The following is a 14062-nucleotide window of genomic DNA, read 5'->3' on the forward strand; positions in this document are numbered from 1 at the left end:
GGGCAGCAACTGGAACAGACAGGAAAGTCAGGGGAAGGTTAGAGAGTGAAGGAGATTAAAGATCAAAGGTGTCACTGAACAAAGGAGAAAGATATTTTAATATATATAAATTCAGACCTATCTCACATAATTGTTTGTCTACAAAACAACATTCTGCAGAGGCTGGAAGTCTGAAATAAAAATTCAGAATGCTGGAAATGATCAACAGCTCAGATATCTTCTGTGAAGAGAGAGAGTTAATATTTCAGAGCAATGATCTTTCATCAGAACAGAGGAATGATATCAGGTTTCACAGAAGCAAAGAGGGATCATGGGAAACAAAATCAAAGAGAGGATTTCTGATCGGGTGGAAGGAAAGAATATTAACTGGCAAAATTCTTCATGGTACGAAAGGGAAAGAAAATGATAATGAGTATAGTAAAGAACTGGAGATGTATTCAGGTGAAGTGTGAATAGCAATCATTTGAATGCAACATGTAGAAATAAGAAATAAAATAAAATCCAAACCAAATAAAGACAGTGGTTATGATTTAAAATTGTAAAGTTTATTATTGAGTAGAGAAAGCTATGAATTGTTGAGTTGAAAAATTAGGTGCTGTTCCTTTAGTTGGAACAAGCTAGCAAGGACAGAAAGGTCAGTAGAAACTGCAGTTTCTACACACTTATAGGGGTCAGTTAGCTCAGTTGCTGGACAGTGGGTTTGTAATGCAGAGTGACGCTAACAGTGTACAATTCTTGTACTAGCTGTGGTTACCATGAACCCCTTGTTTTCTCAACCTTGTCATAAGTCTGAGGTGTAGTGACCTTTAGATTATTCGAGTAAAAAATGAGGTCTGCAGATGCTGGAGATCACAGCTGCAAATGTGTTGCTGGTCAAAGCACAGCAGGCCAGGCAGCATCTCAGGAATAGAGAATTCGACGTTTCGAGCATAAGCCCTTCATCAGGAATAAGAGAGAGAGAGCCAAGCAGGCTGAGATAAAAGGTAGGGAGGAGGGACTAGGGGGAGGGGCGATGGAGGTGGGATAGGTGGAAGGAGGTCAAGGTGAGGGTGATAGGCCGGAGTGGGGTGGGGGCGGAGAGGTCAGGAAGAGGATTGCAGGTTAGGAGGGCGGTGCTGAGTTGAGGGAACCGACTGAGACAAGGTGGGGGGAGGGGAAATGAGGAAGCTGGAGAAATCTGAATTCATACCTTGTGGTTGGAGGGTTCCCAGGCGGAAGATGAGGCGCTCCTCCTCCAGCCGTCGTGTAGTTGTGTTCTGCCGGTGGAGGAGTCCAAGGACCTGCATGTCCTCGGTGGAGTGGGAGGGGGAGTTAAAGTGTTGAGCCACGGGGTGATTGGGTTGGTTGGTTCGGGCGGCCCAGAGGTGTTCTCTGAAGCGTTCCGCAAGTAAGCGGCCTGTCTCACCAATATAGAGGAGGCCACATCGGGTGCAGCGGATGCAATAGATGATGTGTGTGGAGGTACAGGTGAACTTGTGGCGGATATGGAAGGATCCCTTGGGGCCTTGGAGGGAAGTGAGTGTGGAGGTGTGGGCGCAAGTTTTACATTTCCTGCGGTTGCAGGGGAAGGTGCCGGGGGTGGAGGTTGGGTTGGTGGGGGGTGTGGATCTGACAAGGGAGTCACGAAGGGAGTGGTCCTTGCGGAACGCTGATAGGGGAGGGGAGGGAAATATATCCTTGGTGGTGGGGTCCGTTTGGAGGTGGCGGAAATGGCGGCGGATAATACGTTGTATGCGCAGGTTGGTGGGGTGGTAGGTGAGAACCAGTGGGGTTCTGTCTTGGTGGCGGTTGGAGGAGCGGGGCTCAAGGGCGGAGGAGCGGGAAGTGGAGGAGATGCGGTGGAGGGCATCGTCGATCACGTCTGGGGGGAATCTGCGGTCCTTGAAGAAGGAGGCCATCTGGGTTGTGCGGTTAGATTACACTCACTGCCAGCTCTCCTCTCTGTAATGGTGACTTTACCTTTATATTCTTGTGAGTGAATAGCAACAGGCTTTATTGAACATGACAATATGTAGAATATTTGGATCCAGACAGACCCAGACCTATTGCTCAGGAGCTTCACTTGGAGGGAAGGTGCATTTCCACTTGACAGGAGCAAGGTGAGGAATTGAAAAGACAGGTGACAAGAAGCTCAAGACTTCTGACTCTGATGTCACCATCCTTTGACTTGGCACTCTGCAGCTAACATTTCTTTCCATGATTTTCTTTTGCTGGTTCAGGTCTTTTTTGTTCGTCTTCTTCCTTCTCACTACCCTGATGTCTGTCTCAGCTCTACATGTGTCTGTGTGTCCAACATTGTGATCTCCATTAGAGCATAATGAAGGCTGAGGTATAACATTTGTATGAGGAACAGCATTTGGCGAGTTCCATATCAGGGGTTACTCAATAAGGAAAGCTGGTGATTATGTTCAATTATGAAATGTTATGTTGCCCTTGGATCATTTCTGTGATTTGATATATTTCTCACAGCCCAGGCTTCAATGATGACAACATTATGCTGTCCTGAGGCTAAGTTGGTGAAGTAATAGCTGCTGTGCCCAGAATTGATTACCCAATCTGTTTCACTCAGAATGTGCCATGAGACCCTTCCTCTCCACCCTCCCCCTTCTGAACATTGTTCCTCAGACTGTACCATCAGGTCCTCCCCCCTCTGAGCACTGTCCCTCAAACTGTACCATCAGGCCCTCCCCCTCTGAGAATTGTCCCTCAGACTGTACAAACAGGCCCTCCCCCTCTGAGCACTGTCCCTCAGACCATACCATCAGGCCCTCCCCCTCAGAGCACTGTCCCTCAGACTGTACCACCAGGCCGTCCCCCCTCTGAGCACTGTCCCTTGGACTGTGCCATCAGGGTCCTCCCTCTCTGAGCCCTGTCCCTCAGACTGCACCATCAGGCCCTCCCCCCCGCTGATCTCTGTCCCTCAGACTGTACCATCAGGCCCTCCTGCTCTGAGCACTGTCCCTCAGACCATACCATCAGGCACAACCCCCCCAACTCTGAGCACTGACCCTCAGACTGTACCATCAGGCCCTCCCCCCTCTGAGCACTGTCCCTCAGACTTTACCATCAGGCCCTCCCCCTTTGAGCACTGTCCCTCAGACTGTACCATCAGGTCCTCCCTCTCTGAGTACTGTCCCTCAGATTGTACCATCAGGTCCTCCCTCTCTGAGTACTGTCCCTTAGATTGTACCATCAGACCATCTCCCTCTGAGCACTGTCCCTCAGACTGTACCGTCAGGCCAACCCTCTCTGAACAATGTTCCTCAGGCCGTACCATCAGGCCCTCCCCTTCTGAGCACTGTCCCTCAGACTATACCATCAGGGACTTCCCCCTCTGAGCACTGTCCCTCAGACTGTACCATCAGGGACTTCCCCCTCTGAGCACTGTCCCTCAGACTGTACCATCAGGCCTTCCCCCTCTGAGCACTGTCCCTCAGACTGTACCATCAGGCCCTCCCGCTCTGAGCACTGTCCTTTTAATGTTGTGAATTTGTCTCATCGTCCTGTGGAAGATGGCAATGAAATGGCAACAGGCCTTTGATCTGCCAGTTTTGACTTAGCTGGTGTCTGATGGCCTATTATCTCTTCTTGCCACTCTTTAGTTCCGAAAGGAAAATGCAATATATTTAGCAGCACAGAAATAAATATTAATACCTTTCATAACTACCTAAACACGTTACACTGACTCAAGTTTATTGCCTTACTACCTTTCTACTGGGCATTTTATTTTATTAACCATCACTGTACACCACCCTGGTTTCTACTCAACTGTTCCAAATCCATTCTATGAACCTCTCCACCACAAAATCCACTTTGGTGGGTTATTTTAAATAACCAGAGCTGAAAATGTGTTGCTGGAAAAGCGCAGCAGGTCAGGCAGCATCCAAGGAGCAGGAAAATCGACGTTTCGAAACGTCGATTTTCATGCTCCTTGAATGCTGCCTGACCTGCTGCGCTTTTCCAGCAACATATTTTCAGCTCTGATCTCCAGCATCTGCAGTCCTCACTTTCTCCTATCTTAAATACCACCATTAACTCCATAGATACTGCCTGACTTTCTGAGTAATTCCAGCATTTTCTGTACTTGATCATTTTCATTAAAAGTTTCAACTGTAATTTTGTTGAAGATTTTCATCTTGCATGCAGGTCAATTCACAAGAATAGCCAATGTAAAGGGAAAACAACATTTGTACTGTAAAAAAGATTCATGTTGATTTCTTGACAAATTGTGTGTGTGCTCAAGGACACAACTCAATTTAGCAATTAAATCCAAACGTTTTTAAAAGACATATTAGAATCAAACCTTTATCCTTTGGCTCAACTCTGCGCTAGATGAATGTTCATAAAAGCACAATATGTAACCACACAGAATGTTGTGAAAAATAGTTTATAGCTTCTTTGCCTTATAATGATACTGTCTCGAATAAGACAAAGTGTTGGAAAAACTTAGCAGATCTGGCACATTTGTGGAGAGAGAAACATAGGTAAGGTTTCAAGCCTAATATGACTTCGTCAGAAGATCCCTCTTGAGTTCTGAAGAAGAGTCATATTAGATTCAAACTACGTGTTAACTCTGCGTGTGTGTCTCTCTCTCCACAGATATTGCCAATCCTGCTGAATTTCTCCAGCACTTCCTGTTTTTATTTTAGATTACCAGCATCTGCAATCATTTATTTCCATATATTCTGGATTTCTTTTCTTCAGTTTTGCACATTTATGTAGAGATTTTGTTGAAGATCCACACTATTAATGTTCTTCATAAAAAACTTGTCAATTTGTTCAAAAGTAAGTTACAAGATTGTTCTGTACTGTTTGGTGTATTGCCAACTTCGCAGAATCTGATTCCTGATGAAGGGCTTATGCCCGAAGCGTCGATTCTCCTGCCCCTCGGATGCCGCCTGATCTGCTGTGCTTTTCCAGCACCACACTTTTTGACTCAGACTCTCCAGCATCTGCAGTCCTCACTTTCTCCTAGTCACAGAACCTGAGGAAGCTGAAGAACTTCCAGTCGATGTAAAGAGTGCAATACCTTGACAAAGTTGGACTGTTGCAATCTAAGCCTTGAGGGTCTTTTGGAAATTGATATAAGGGTTTTGTTCAATAGTCCTTGCTGGTTTGTTGTTCATAACACCCATTTTTGGACAGAAACCAATGGACAAAATGCATCAGACAATCCAATATAAATGCACTTTTGGCTGTCCTTCAGCAACACATTCATAAGAATTTTCTTCTACTGTCATTTGCAGTGATAAGACATGGCATTTGCCAGTTATAACAGTATTGAGACCACCTCAAAGAGATGACTTTGTATAGCAGATAGACTATATCATACACATGGTGCACATTCTAGATTTCAAATTTTGCAGCCTCGATTTTAGCCCAACCTGTGAGTGTGAGCAGTATAGGTGGGGAAGTGCAGCATTTAAATTATGGCAGAAAGAAACTGCTATATTAACATATGACCATGCCCCTGCTATTGAACTACTGAGATTCTTAAGCTTCTTTGTGACTTTAGCAAAACTGAAAGCTTATGTGCAAGGCAAGAATAAAACATCTGCATTAATTGATTACAGTGAAGATAGCAATCAGAAGATAGTTTACTCCCAGGGAAACAGAGTTAATAGCATGGAAAGCAAGAACGTAAGGAACAACAGAAACAGCAAATTGATGCAAGTAACAGAGGGAGTAAGAAGGGTTTGGTGGTAACATTTGTAACAAATAGAACATGAAAGAACGTAAAGGACCACACTGGGATAAAAGGGATAATCTGAAAGATGAGGGTTTGTTGGAGTTCTTTTCATCAGTAATCACAGGAGAAATGTGTGCCAATATGCCAGAGGCAATAAATAAATTCTCATGGGGAATAAGCAAGTGTGTGACAAATACAGAGATAAGAAGGTGATTAGATCGTCAGCAGCTTCAAAATGAGTAAAGTAGCAGGCCTTTCTGTGTAGTAAATTTCCAGTGGAAATAGAAGAAATAAGGAGAAAAGGTTTTTATAGTTTCATTCATAAATGGAGGAGAGTGATGTGGAGACCTGAGAGTAGAAGGCTAAATGTTCAGTGCCAATGCAGGAATCACAATGCACAATTAATCCCATTTCCTTTTAAAGTACTGCCAGAAGCACAAACGGGTTTTGCGGCCTGCTCATTTCCACAATAATAGTGCAGTCAGTGCTTAGCATGCTGCTGCTCAGCATCTGTGTGTGAGACAAGTATCATCTCTGTCTACATGAAAAATTTATGCTAGTCCACACATGTTGGCACTGGTCAAGAAAGGACAACAACGTATCTACTTCCTCAGGAGGCTAAGGAAATTCAGTATGTCCATAAAGACTTTGACAAATTTTTATAGATGCACCATAGAAAGCATCCTGCCTGAATGCATCACGGTGTGGTTTGGCAACTGCTCTTCCCAAAACCGAGAGATTCTGCAGAGAATCATGAACACAGTGCAGTCCATCACGCAAACCAGCCTTCCATCCATTGATTCCATCTGTACTTCCCACTGCATCAGGAAAACGACCAACATAATCAAAGACCCCTCCCACTCAGTTATACTCTCTTCCCCTTCTTGCCTTGGGCAGAAGATATAAAGGTTTGTGTGCATGTATGAACAGACTTTTGAATGGACCTCTTTAATGTTAATGTTGATCTCTCTCTGCACCTTCTTGGAAGCTGTACCATTGTATCCTACACTCTGTTCTGTTACCCTGATGCACATGTATAGTATGATCTGCCTGTAAAGCATATAAGACAACACTTTTCACTGTACTTCAGTACACATGACTGTAATAAATCAAATCAAATCAATTACAGCTATAGCTTGCACCTCTCAAAGACACCATGAGTGAAGTGAAAGAGACAACAGATTAAAGACAGGGTTCCAAGGTTCAGATAAACTTACGTGAGTGGTCAAGGTCAGTGAACATATCTCCAAATTCTATTTCATACTTATCCCGTCACCAACATGGTGACTAACTCTGTTGGAGGTGCTACAGGTGGGTTTGCAAGATGGCTGTTGACAAGATCTGAAGAGCAGGGGCTTTGGTGGGGCATTGGGGGGCTAACAAGACATAAGAAAGGAGGAGTTGCCGGTGGGACTGTAGAGCAGCCTGCTTGGTTTACCCCCCACCCCCAGCTTTTCAGGGCATCCACCACTCTGCCCAACTTCAGGTCTCCAGGAGCCCTGCTTGCCTTCCCCACGAACCTTACTCCATCAACCCATTCTAGATCGCCAATGTCCTCCATGGGCCTATCACAACTCCTCCACCTTCACTCTGGTACCAAACCCAACCCACCCCTCCACTGCCAGAGACCTCCACTGACCTATGTCTGACCATTCACTATTGAGGGGGATTGTCAGGTCTGAGTGCCACTGATGCCAACATCCTGCACTGCCTCCATCCACCAGAAACATCCATCTACGCCTGGAAGCTATGATTGATTGATTTCTTTATTGTCACGTGTACCGAAGTACAGCGAAAAGCTTTGTTTACGGGCAGCATAGGCAGATCATAGTAAGCAAGGATGTAGAGATCAAAAAGTTTACATTGCATTGGACACACTTTAGGCGAGGTCAATGTTATCAAGATCAGCCTTATTTGAGGCTAGAGAGTCTACTCACCAGTGTAATAACAGCCAGGAAGAAGCTCTTCCTGAACTTGCTGGGGCATGTGTTCAGGTTTCTGTGTTTTCCACCTGATGGTAGTGGTTGTAGGAGATCATTACCAGGGTGCAATGGGTCTTTGATGATGTTGGTGGCCTTTCTGTAGCAGCGATCCATGTAAATGGAGTCCATGGATGGAAGGTTGGCTTTCGTGATGGTCTGGGCTGTGCATACAACCTTCTTTCATTTGTTACTGTCCTGGACAGAGCAGTTGCCAAACCAGGCCATTATGCACCCAGACAGTATGCTTTAATTGGTACATCTGCAAAAATTGGTGAGTGTCCTTACAGACATGCCAAATTTCCTGAGCTGTCTGAGGAAGAAGAGGCATTGTTGTGCCTTCTTGACCATTGCATCTATATGGGAGGTCCAGGACAGGTTGTCAGTTATTGTCACTCCGAGGATGCTCTCCACGCTCTCAGTCTCAGTTTCATTGATGTAGATGGGGGTATGTTTGCCTCCTTGCTTTCTGAAGTCAATGATCAGTTCTTTAGTTTTGCTAACGTTACGAGAGAGGTTGTTCTCATTGCACCACATCACCAAGCCCTCTATCTCCTTTCTGTATCTTGACTTGTCATTGTTCGATATTTGTCCTACATAGTTGTGTTGTCAGCGAACTTGTAGATATCGTTCACTTGGAAGTTGGCAACACAGTCATGGGTGTACAGGGTGTACAGTAGGGGACTGAGGCCACATCCTTGGGGGGGAGGAGGAGGGTGCTCCAATGTTCAGTGTTATTGTGGAGGAGGCGCAGTTACCTATCTTGCAGTGTATGGGTCAGAAATTTGTGGAAGCCCACCCCGGCCATGTCCAAGGACATTTGTACCAGCCATGAGTGCTGCTGCTCCTTTCTGGCTGTGGCTGTGCATTCTGTCATTGCTAGCCCTGGACTGGGCATGTATTGGCACCAACAGTGATTGGGTAGCAGTAAGAGGAGACCTTGAGCAAACTCTTCCATCACTGCCCTGGGAATTTCAAGACAAATAGTGCTCCAGGGATCCCATAGCCAGGCCACAGAACATCAAGCCAAAACATTCCAGAAATGTGTTGGAAGATCCGGGATGATTGGTCACCTGCACCAATAGCTCAATGTCCCATTCATGCAGCTGAGATCTGACATTCACAGTCATCACTGCAGATATGGGTGCTGTTAGAGTTTGATGTAAGAGGCAGGATCTCCACAGGGTGGGGCAGTGGGCATGGAGAGGATATAATAAGGAAGGGGAAAGCATAGTTCCAGCTCATTGGAGGGCAACTTGCTGGAGACATGTTCTGTGTCAGACAACTAAGAAGAGTACCATGATGGGGCAGAATATCATTGCAAAGTGTGACATCAAGAAGCGCATGTAAAACTAGAGTCAATAGGAGTCAATGGGGAAATTCTTCACTGTTTAGGTCCATAACGAGGACGTAGAAAGATGATTGCGCCTGTTGGAGGTCAGAAATCTAAAGGACATCTCTGAAGGAGTTCCTCAGGGTAGTAATCTAGCACCATCCACCCATAGCTAATTCATCAATGAGCTGCCTTTAATCAAGTGGTCAGAGGTGGGGTGGTTTGCTGATGATTGCAATGTCTAGCACCATTTGCATCATCCCAGATACTGAAAAAGTCCATGTCCACCACATCTAGGCATGGGATGACAAATGCTGGAGATCAAGAGCTTCTGGGCAGAGGAGATGACCTGGGGTGTGCAGTGAGAGAGGGACTCACTGAAATCCTTGTAGAGGGAGGAAGAGAGCTTCTTCAAGGAAGTGCAGTGAGAGAGGGACTCACTGAAATGGCAGTGAGAGAGATGACAAATGGCAAATAACACTCACACCACACAAATGCCAGGCATTGACCAACTCCAACAAAACAGAATCAAACTATTGCCCTTTGACATTGAATAGCATCACAATCACTGAAACCCCCATATCAACATTCTGGAAGTTACCATTGACCAGAAACTGAATTTGAATGGCCATGTAATTACAGGGGCTACAGGCCAGAGGTTAGGAATCCTGCAGTATGTTATTCAACTCATGATCGCCCAATCCTGTCCACCAGCAGCACAGTGGCACAATGGTTAGCACTGCTGCCTCACAGTGCTAGAGACCCGGGTTCAATTTTCATCTCAGGTGACTGACTGTGTGGTGTTTGCACATTCTACCTGTGTCTGTGTGGGTTTCCTCCAGGTGCTCAGGTTTCCTCCCACAATCCAAAGGTGTGCAGGCCAGGTGAATTGGCCATGCTAAATTACCCGTAGTGTTATGTGAAGGGGAATGGTCTGGGTGGGTTGTGCTTCAGTGGGTCGGTGTGGACTTGTTGGGCCGAAAAGCCTGTTTCCAAACTGTAAGTAATCTAATCTCCAAGATGCAAGTCAGGACTGTAACAGAAGCAGAAAATGCTGGCAAAACTCAAATAGATCTGACCGCATCTGCTAAGACAGGGGAAGGGATCAATGTTTTGAATGGTTTCATTTCAAATTTCCAGCATCTGCTATATTTTGCTTTTAAGACAGGTGGAATACTCCCCACTTGTCTGGATGAGTGCAGCCCCAACAACACTCAAGAAACTTGACACCATCCAGGACTAAGCAGCCCATTTGATTGACACCACATCCACTCCTTTGACGACTGATGCTCAGTAGCAGCAGTGTGTACTATCAACAAGATTAACTGCAGAAATTCACCATGGCTCCTTAGACAGCACCTTCCAAATCCACAACCACTACAATCTAGAAGGACAAGGGCAGCAGATTCATGGGAACTTCGCCTCCCGCAAGTTCCCTTCCAAACCACTCACCAGCCTGATTTGGAAATATATCACTGTTCCTTCAGTGCGTCTGGATCAAAATGATGGAAATTCCACCCTAATAGCATTGCGGATTTACTTACAGCAAAAGGACTGTAGTGGTTCAAGAAAGCCACTGATCATGACCTTCTCAAGGGCAAGTGGGGATGGGCAAAAAAAAATACTCGGTCAGTCAGTGATGCACAGTGATACAAAAAAAGTCTGCATCCTTCTGTGGACAAACTGTAGTTAGAACCAACTAAAATATTTTTGACTGCAGCTCTTGCAATTTAAATAAAACTTTTGAGATGAGACAAAATTTAGGAGTGCCACTTTGAAATGTCAACAAAGTTTGGAACAACCAAATTAAATCAGGACGGCAGATAGATACAATTGGGCAGTTCTGCCCCTCAGAGAGGAGGAAATTATTGTGGTTTTAGAGAAAAACCTTGCCTGATAAAGGTTAAATTAAAGCAGTTCATTTTGCCCGAGGGAACTGGGCCCAGTACAACGTGGCTAAGGAGTAATGAAGAGATAGCTGGATTGGAACATCATTTCATGACAACATTTCTCAGAAACTGATTATCTGATCAACAAGGCATGTTGTTAAATACGTTTGTAACTGTTACTGCATCATCTGAAATGAACAAGAGAGCTTAGGGCGATAAGCTCTGTTGCTATTTTTGCAGGACATAATTGACAAACTACTTGACATTTGGATCCTTGGTTAAAGACACAGTAGGCCTGATGTATCCCTTTTTAGTGAAAAGGAAGGAGAAGAGAACAATTGACGTAATGTTTACAAAATCACTGTAATCACAGCTTTGCGGGGTACTATTTGTGAAAATGGGATTTTATTAGTAGCATTGACAATGTAGCAGGAAATCACTATAATAATCTTTAAGTTCATTGCAAGCAGGAATGAATATCACAATATCACTTGTTTAAATTCAAGATGCCATGAATCCTGACAAACACACTCTTGGAGCTTCTGGCATACGAAGGGAATCAAAGTTATGTGGAAAAGGCAGGAGAGTGGCAGAGAGAATTATTGGAGCGGCCATAATCTCATTGAATAGCGGTGAACACTTAATTGGCCAAATGGCCTAATTCTGCTTCTACATCTTATATCTTGTGGGCTTAAAATGAGGAGCAGTTTTCTTCCCCCTCTGCTGTGCTCCAATGTAAATAACTACTCATCAGAGAACACACATGAAAGTTAGACTGAGGGGATTATGTGCACATGAATTTTCAAAGGAAACTCAGAAGAGCTCCAAAGCAGATGTGCCATTCTTCACACCACAATTCCTCGAAAAAAAAATCTGAATCTACTGTTTAGGGTTGCCAAGTTCACCAAATAAGTAGCAAGCACCTGAACATCCTAAAGAACAGAAATAAAATAAATTGAAATGCTGTCTGCCGTCACCTGCTGAGATGAAGGAGGGGATAGATGAGGGCAGTAGCCCTTTGACAACCTCCACTGGAGTCAATACTGCAACATACTTGCTGTAGTGGTAAACCATGGGATTTTGCCTCCAGTTTCTTGGATATGTTGAAGGGTCTATCTGATCTGTCCAACTTACTGATTGCATATTGGTAAATGCATCTCCTTCTCATACCATATGGGTTGCATTTCCAGTTTCTTCATGAAGTAATGAGCTAATATTGACAACAACACTCTTGGATATCAGGCAGCCACCCATGCAGTCTGTGACATGATCTTCTAATAATGGAGTGCAATGGATTGCCTTAAAAGAAACACAGCTTATTTACAATCAGCAGAGTGCACATTCAGTTGCATGATTTTTTTGTTTTTCGTAAACGAGATATACATTGATCAAATAGAAATCATTCTTGGAACAGCTTCGCAGAAAAAAAAGATTGGCTCTTGGGATTTCCTGGGGTGGTCAGGTAGCTGCGATATAATGGTTCTGGACTCTGGTGACTTGCACTGATATCATATGCTTTTGGTTATTTTGAACATTTTAATCAGCTCCCTCCCCTTCTTTGCTGCAAGGAATTTAAAACTATTATAAATCCTTCATCAAAATTGTACCCCTTCTCCAGATATTAAGTTGAAGAATCACATATTGTGCCCTCTTCTGTATCTCCAATATTTTGACCAGAATCATGATGTCTATAACTTTGCACAATATTTTATATGTGACCCCACTTGCCTAAACAATGGTGTCAATTTTCAGCTTTGGAGTGCATCAGACAGTGAAGGGATGATAATGGCAACATTATTATTGTCAATGAAAGGTCTTGAATCAATGTGACAATTTCCCCTCAACTTTCTTTTAATTGGCAAGATGCATCCATGTGAAGTAAATGGGGATACTCTAGATAGATAACTATAGAGGGTACAAAAAATAATTTCAATAATAGCCCTAATTCAGGAAGTGGAAGAGAGAGAGAGAAAGAGAGAGAGAGAGTTTGCCCAACAGATACCTGGAAAGATAAAAGAATGTTGGCTTGTTTTCACTGAAGTTTAAAAGAGTGAAGTAAATGAGATCCTCAATGGTATTTATGAAGTGGTGGACTGAGAAGTAAGAAAACGATGATCACCTTATTGGGATTGTATTATAGACCCTCTAACAGTCAGAGGGAAATCGAGAAACAAATTTGTAAGGAGATTTCAGACATCTGTAAGAATAATAGGTTGGTTATAGTAGGGAATTGTAACTTTCCAAACGTAGACTGGGACTGCCATTGTGTTACCGGTTTAGATGGAGAGGGATTTGTTAAGTTTGCACAAGAAAATTTTCTGATTCAGTATGTGGATATACTCAGCAGAGAAGGTGCAAAACCTGACCTACTCTTGGGAAATAAGGCAGGACAGGTGACTGAGGTGTCAGTGGGGGAGCACTTTTGGGCCAGCGACCATAATTCTATTAGTTTTAAAATGGTGATGGAAAAGGATAGACCAAATCTAAAAGTTAAAGTTCTAAATTGGAGAAAGGTCAATTTCGGCAGTATTAAGCAAGAACTTTCAAAGGCTGATTCGGGGCAAATGTTCGCAGATAAAGGGATGGCTGGAAAATGGGAAGCCTTCAGAAATGAGATAATGAGGATCCAGAGAAAGTATATTCCTTTAGGGTGTAGGTTTGCTCGCTGAGCTGTAGGTTTGATATCCAGATTGTGGGCGGCACGGTGGCACAGTAGTTAGCACTGTTGCCTCACAGCGCCTGAGACCCGGGTTCAATTCCCGACTCAGGCGACAGACTGTGTGGAGTTTGCACGTTCTCCCCGTGTCTGCGTGGGTTTCCTCCGGGTACTCCGGTTTCCTCCCACAGTCCAAAGATGTGCAGGTCAGGTGAATTGGCCATGCTAAATTGTCCATAGTGTTAGGTAAGGGGTAAATGTAGGGGTATGGGTGGGTTGCGCTTCGGCGGGTCGGTGTGGACTTGTTGGGTCGAAGGGCCTGTTTCCACACTGTAAGTAATCTAATCTAATGTTTCATTACCTGGCTAGGTAACATCATCAGTGTTGACCTCCAAGTGAAGTGAAGCTGTTGTCTCCTGCCAGTCCCTGAGACAGGCTAAGCAAAGACATGCCAGAGAATTCCTAGAGGCCTGGCACTCCAACCACAATGCCATAAACAAACACATAGATCTAGAT

At 44.3% G+C, this 14062-nt stretch overlaps 1 long non-coding RNA gene across 1 annotated transcript in view; it reads left to right on the forward strand.

The window, feature by feature from the left end:
* Positions 1–311: 311 nt before the first annotated feature.
* The window catches only part of LOC132818380 (uncharacterized), a 126265-nt gene continuing 112514 nt past the window's right edge, over positions 312–14062 (forward strand). Inside the window, exon 1 of the long non-coding RNA XR_009644990.1 lies at positions 312–441. This is a non-coding gene — a long non-coding RNA (uncharacterized LOC132818380). The remainder of the gene's footprint in view (positions 442–14062) is intronic.

The sequence above is a fragment of the Hemiscyllium ocellatum genome, chromosome 1, assembly GCF_020745735.1.
Source record: "Hemiscyllium ocellatum isolate sHemOce1 chromosome 1, sHemOce1.pat.X.cur, whole genome shotgun sequence".
In the NCBI taxonomy this organism is placed as follows: domain Eukaryota; kingdom Metazoa; phylum Chordata; class Chondrichthyes; order Orectolobiformes; family Hemiscylliidae; genus Hemiscyllium; species Hemiscyllium ocellatum.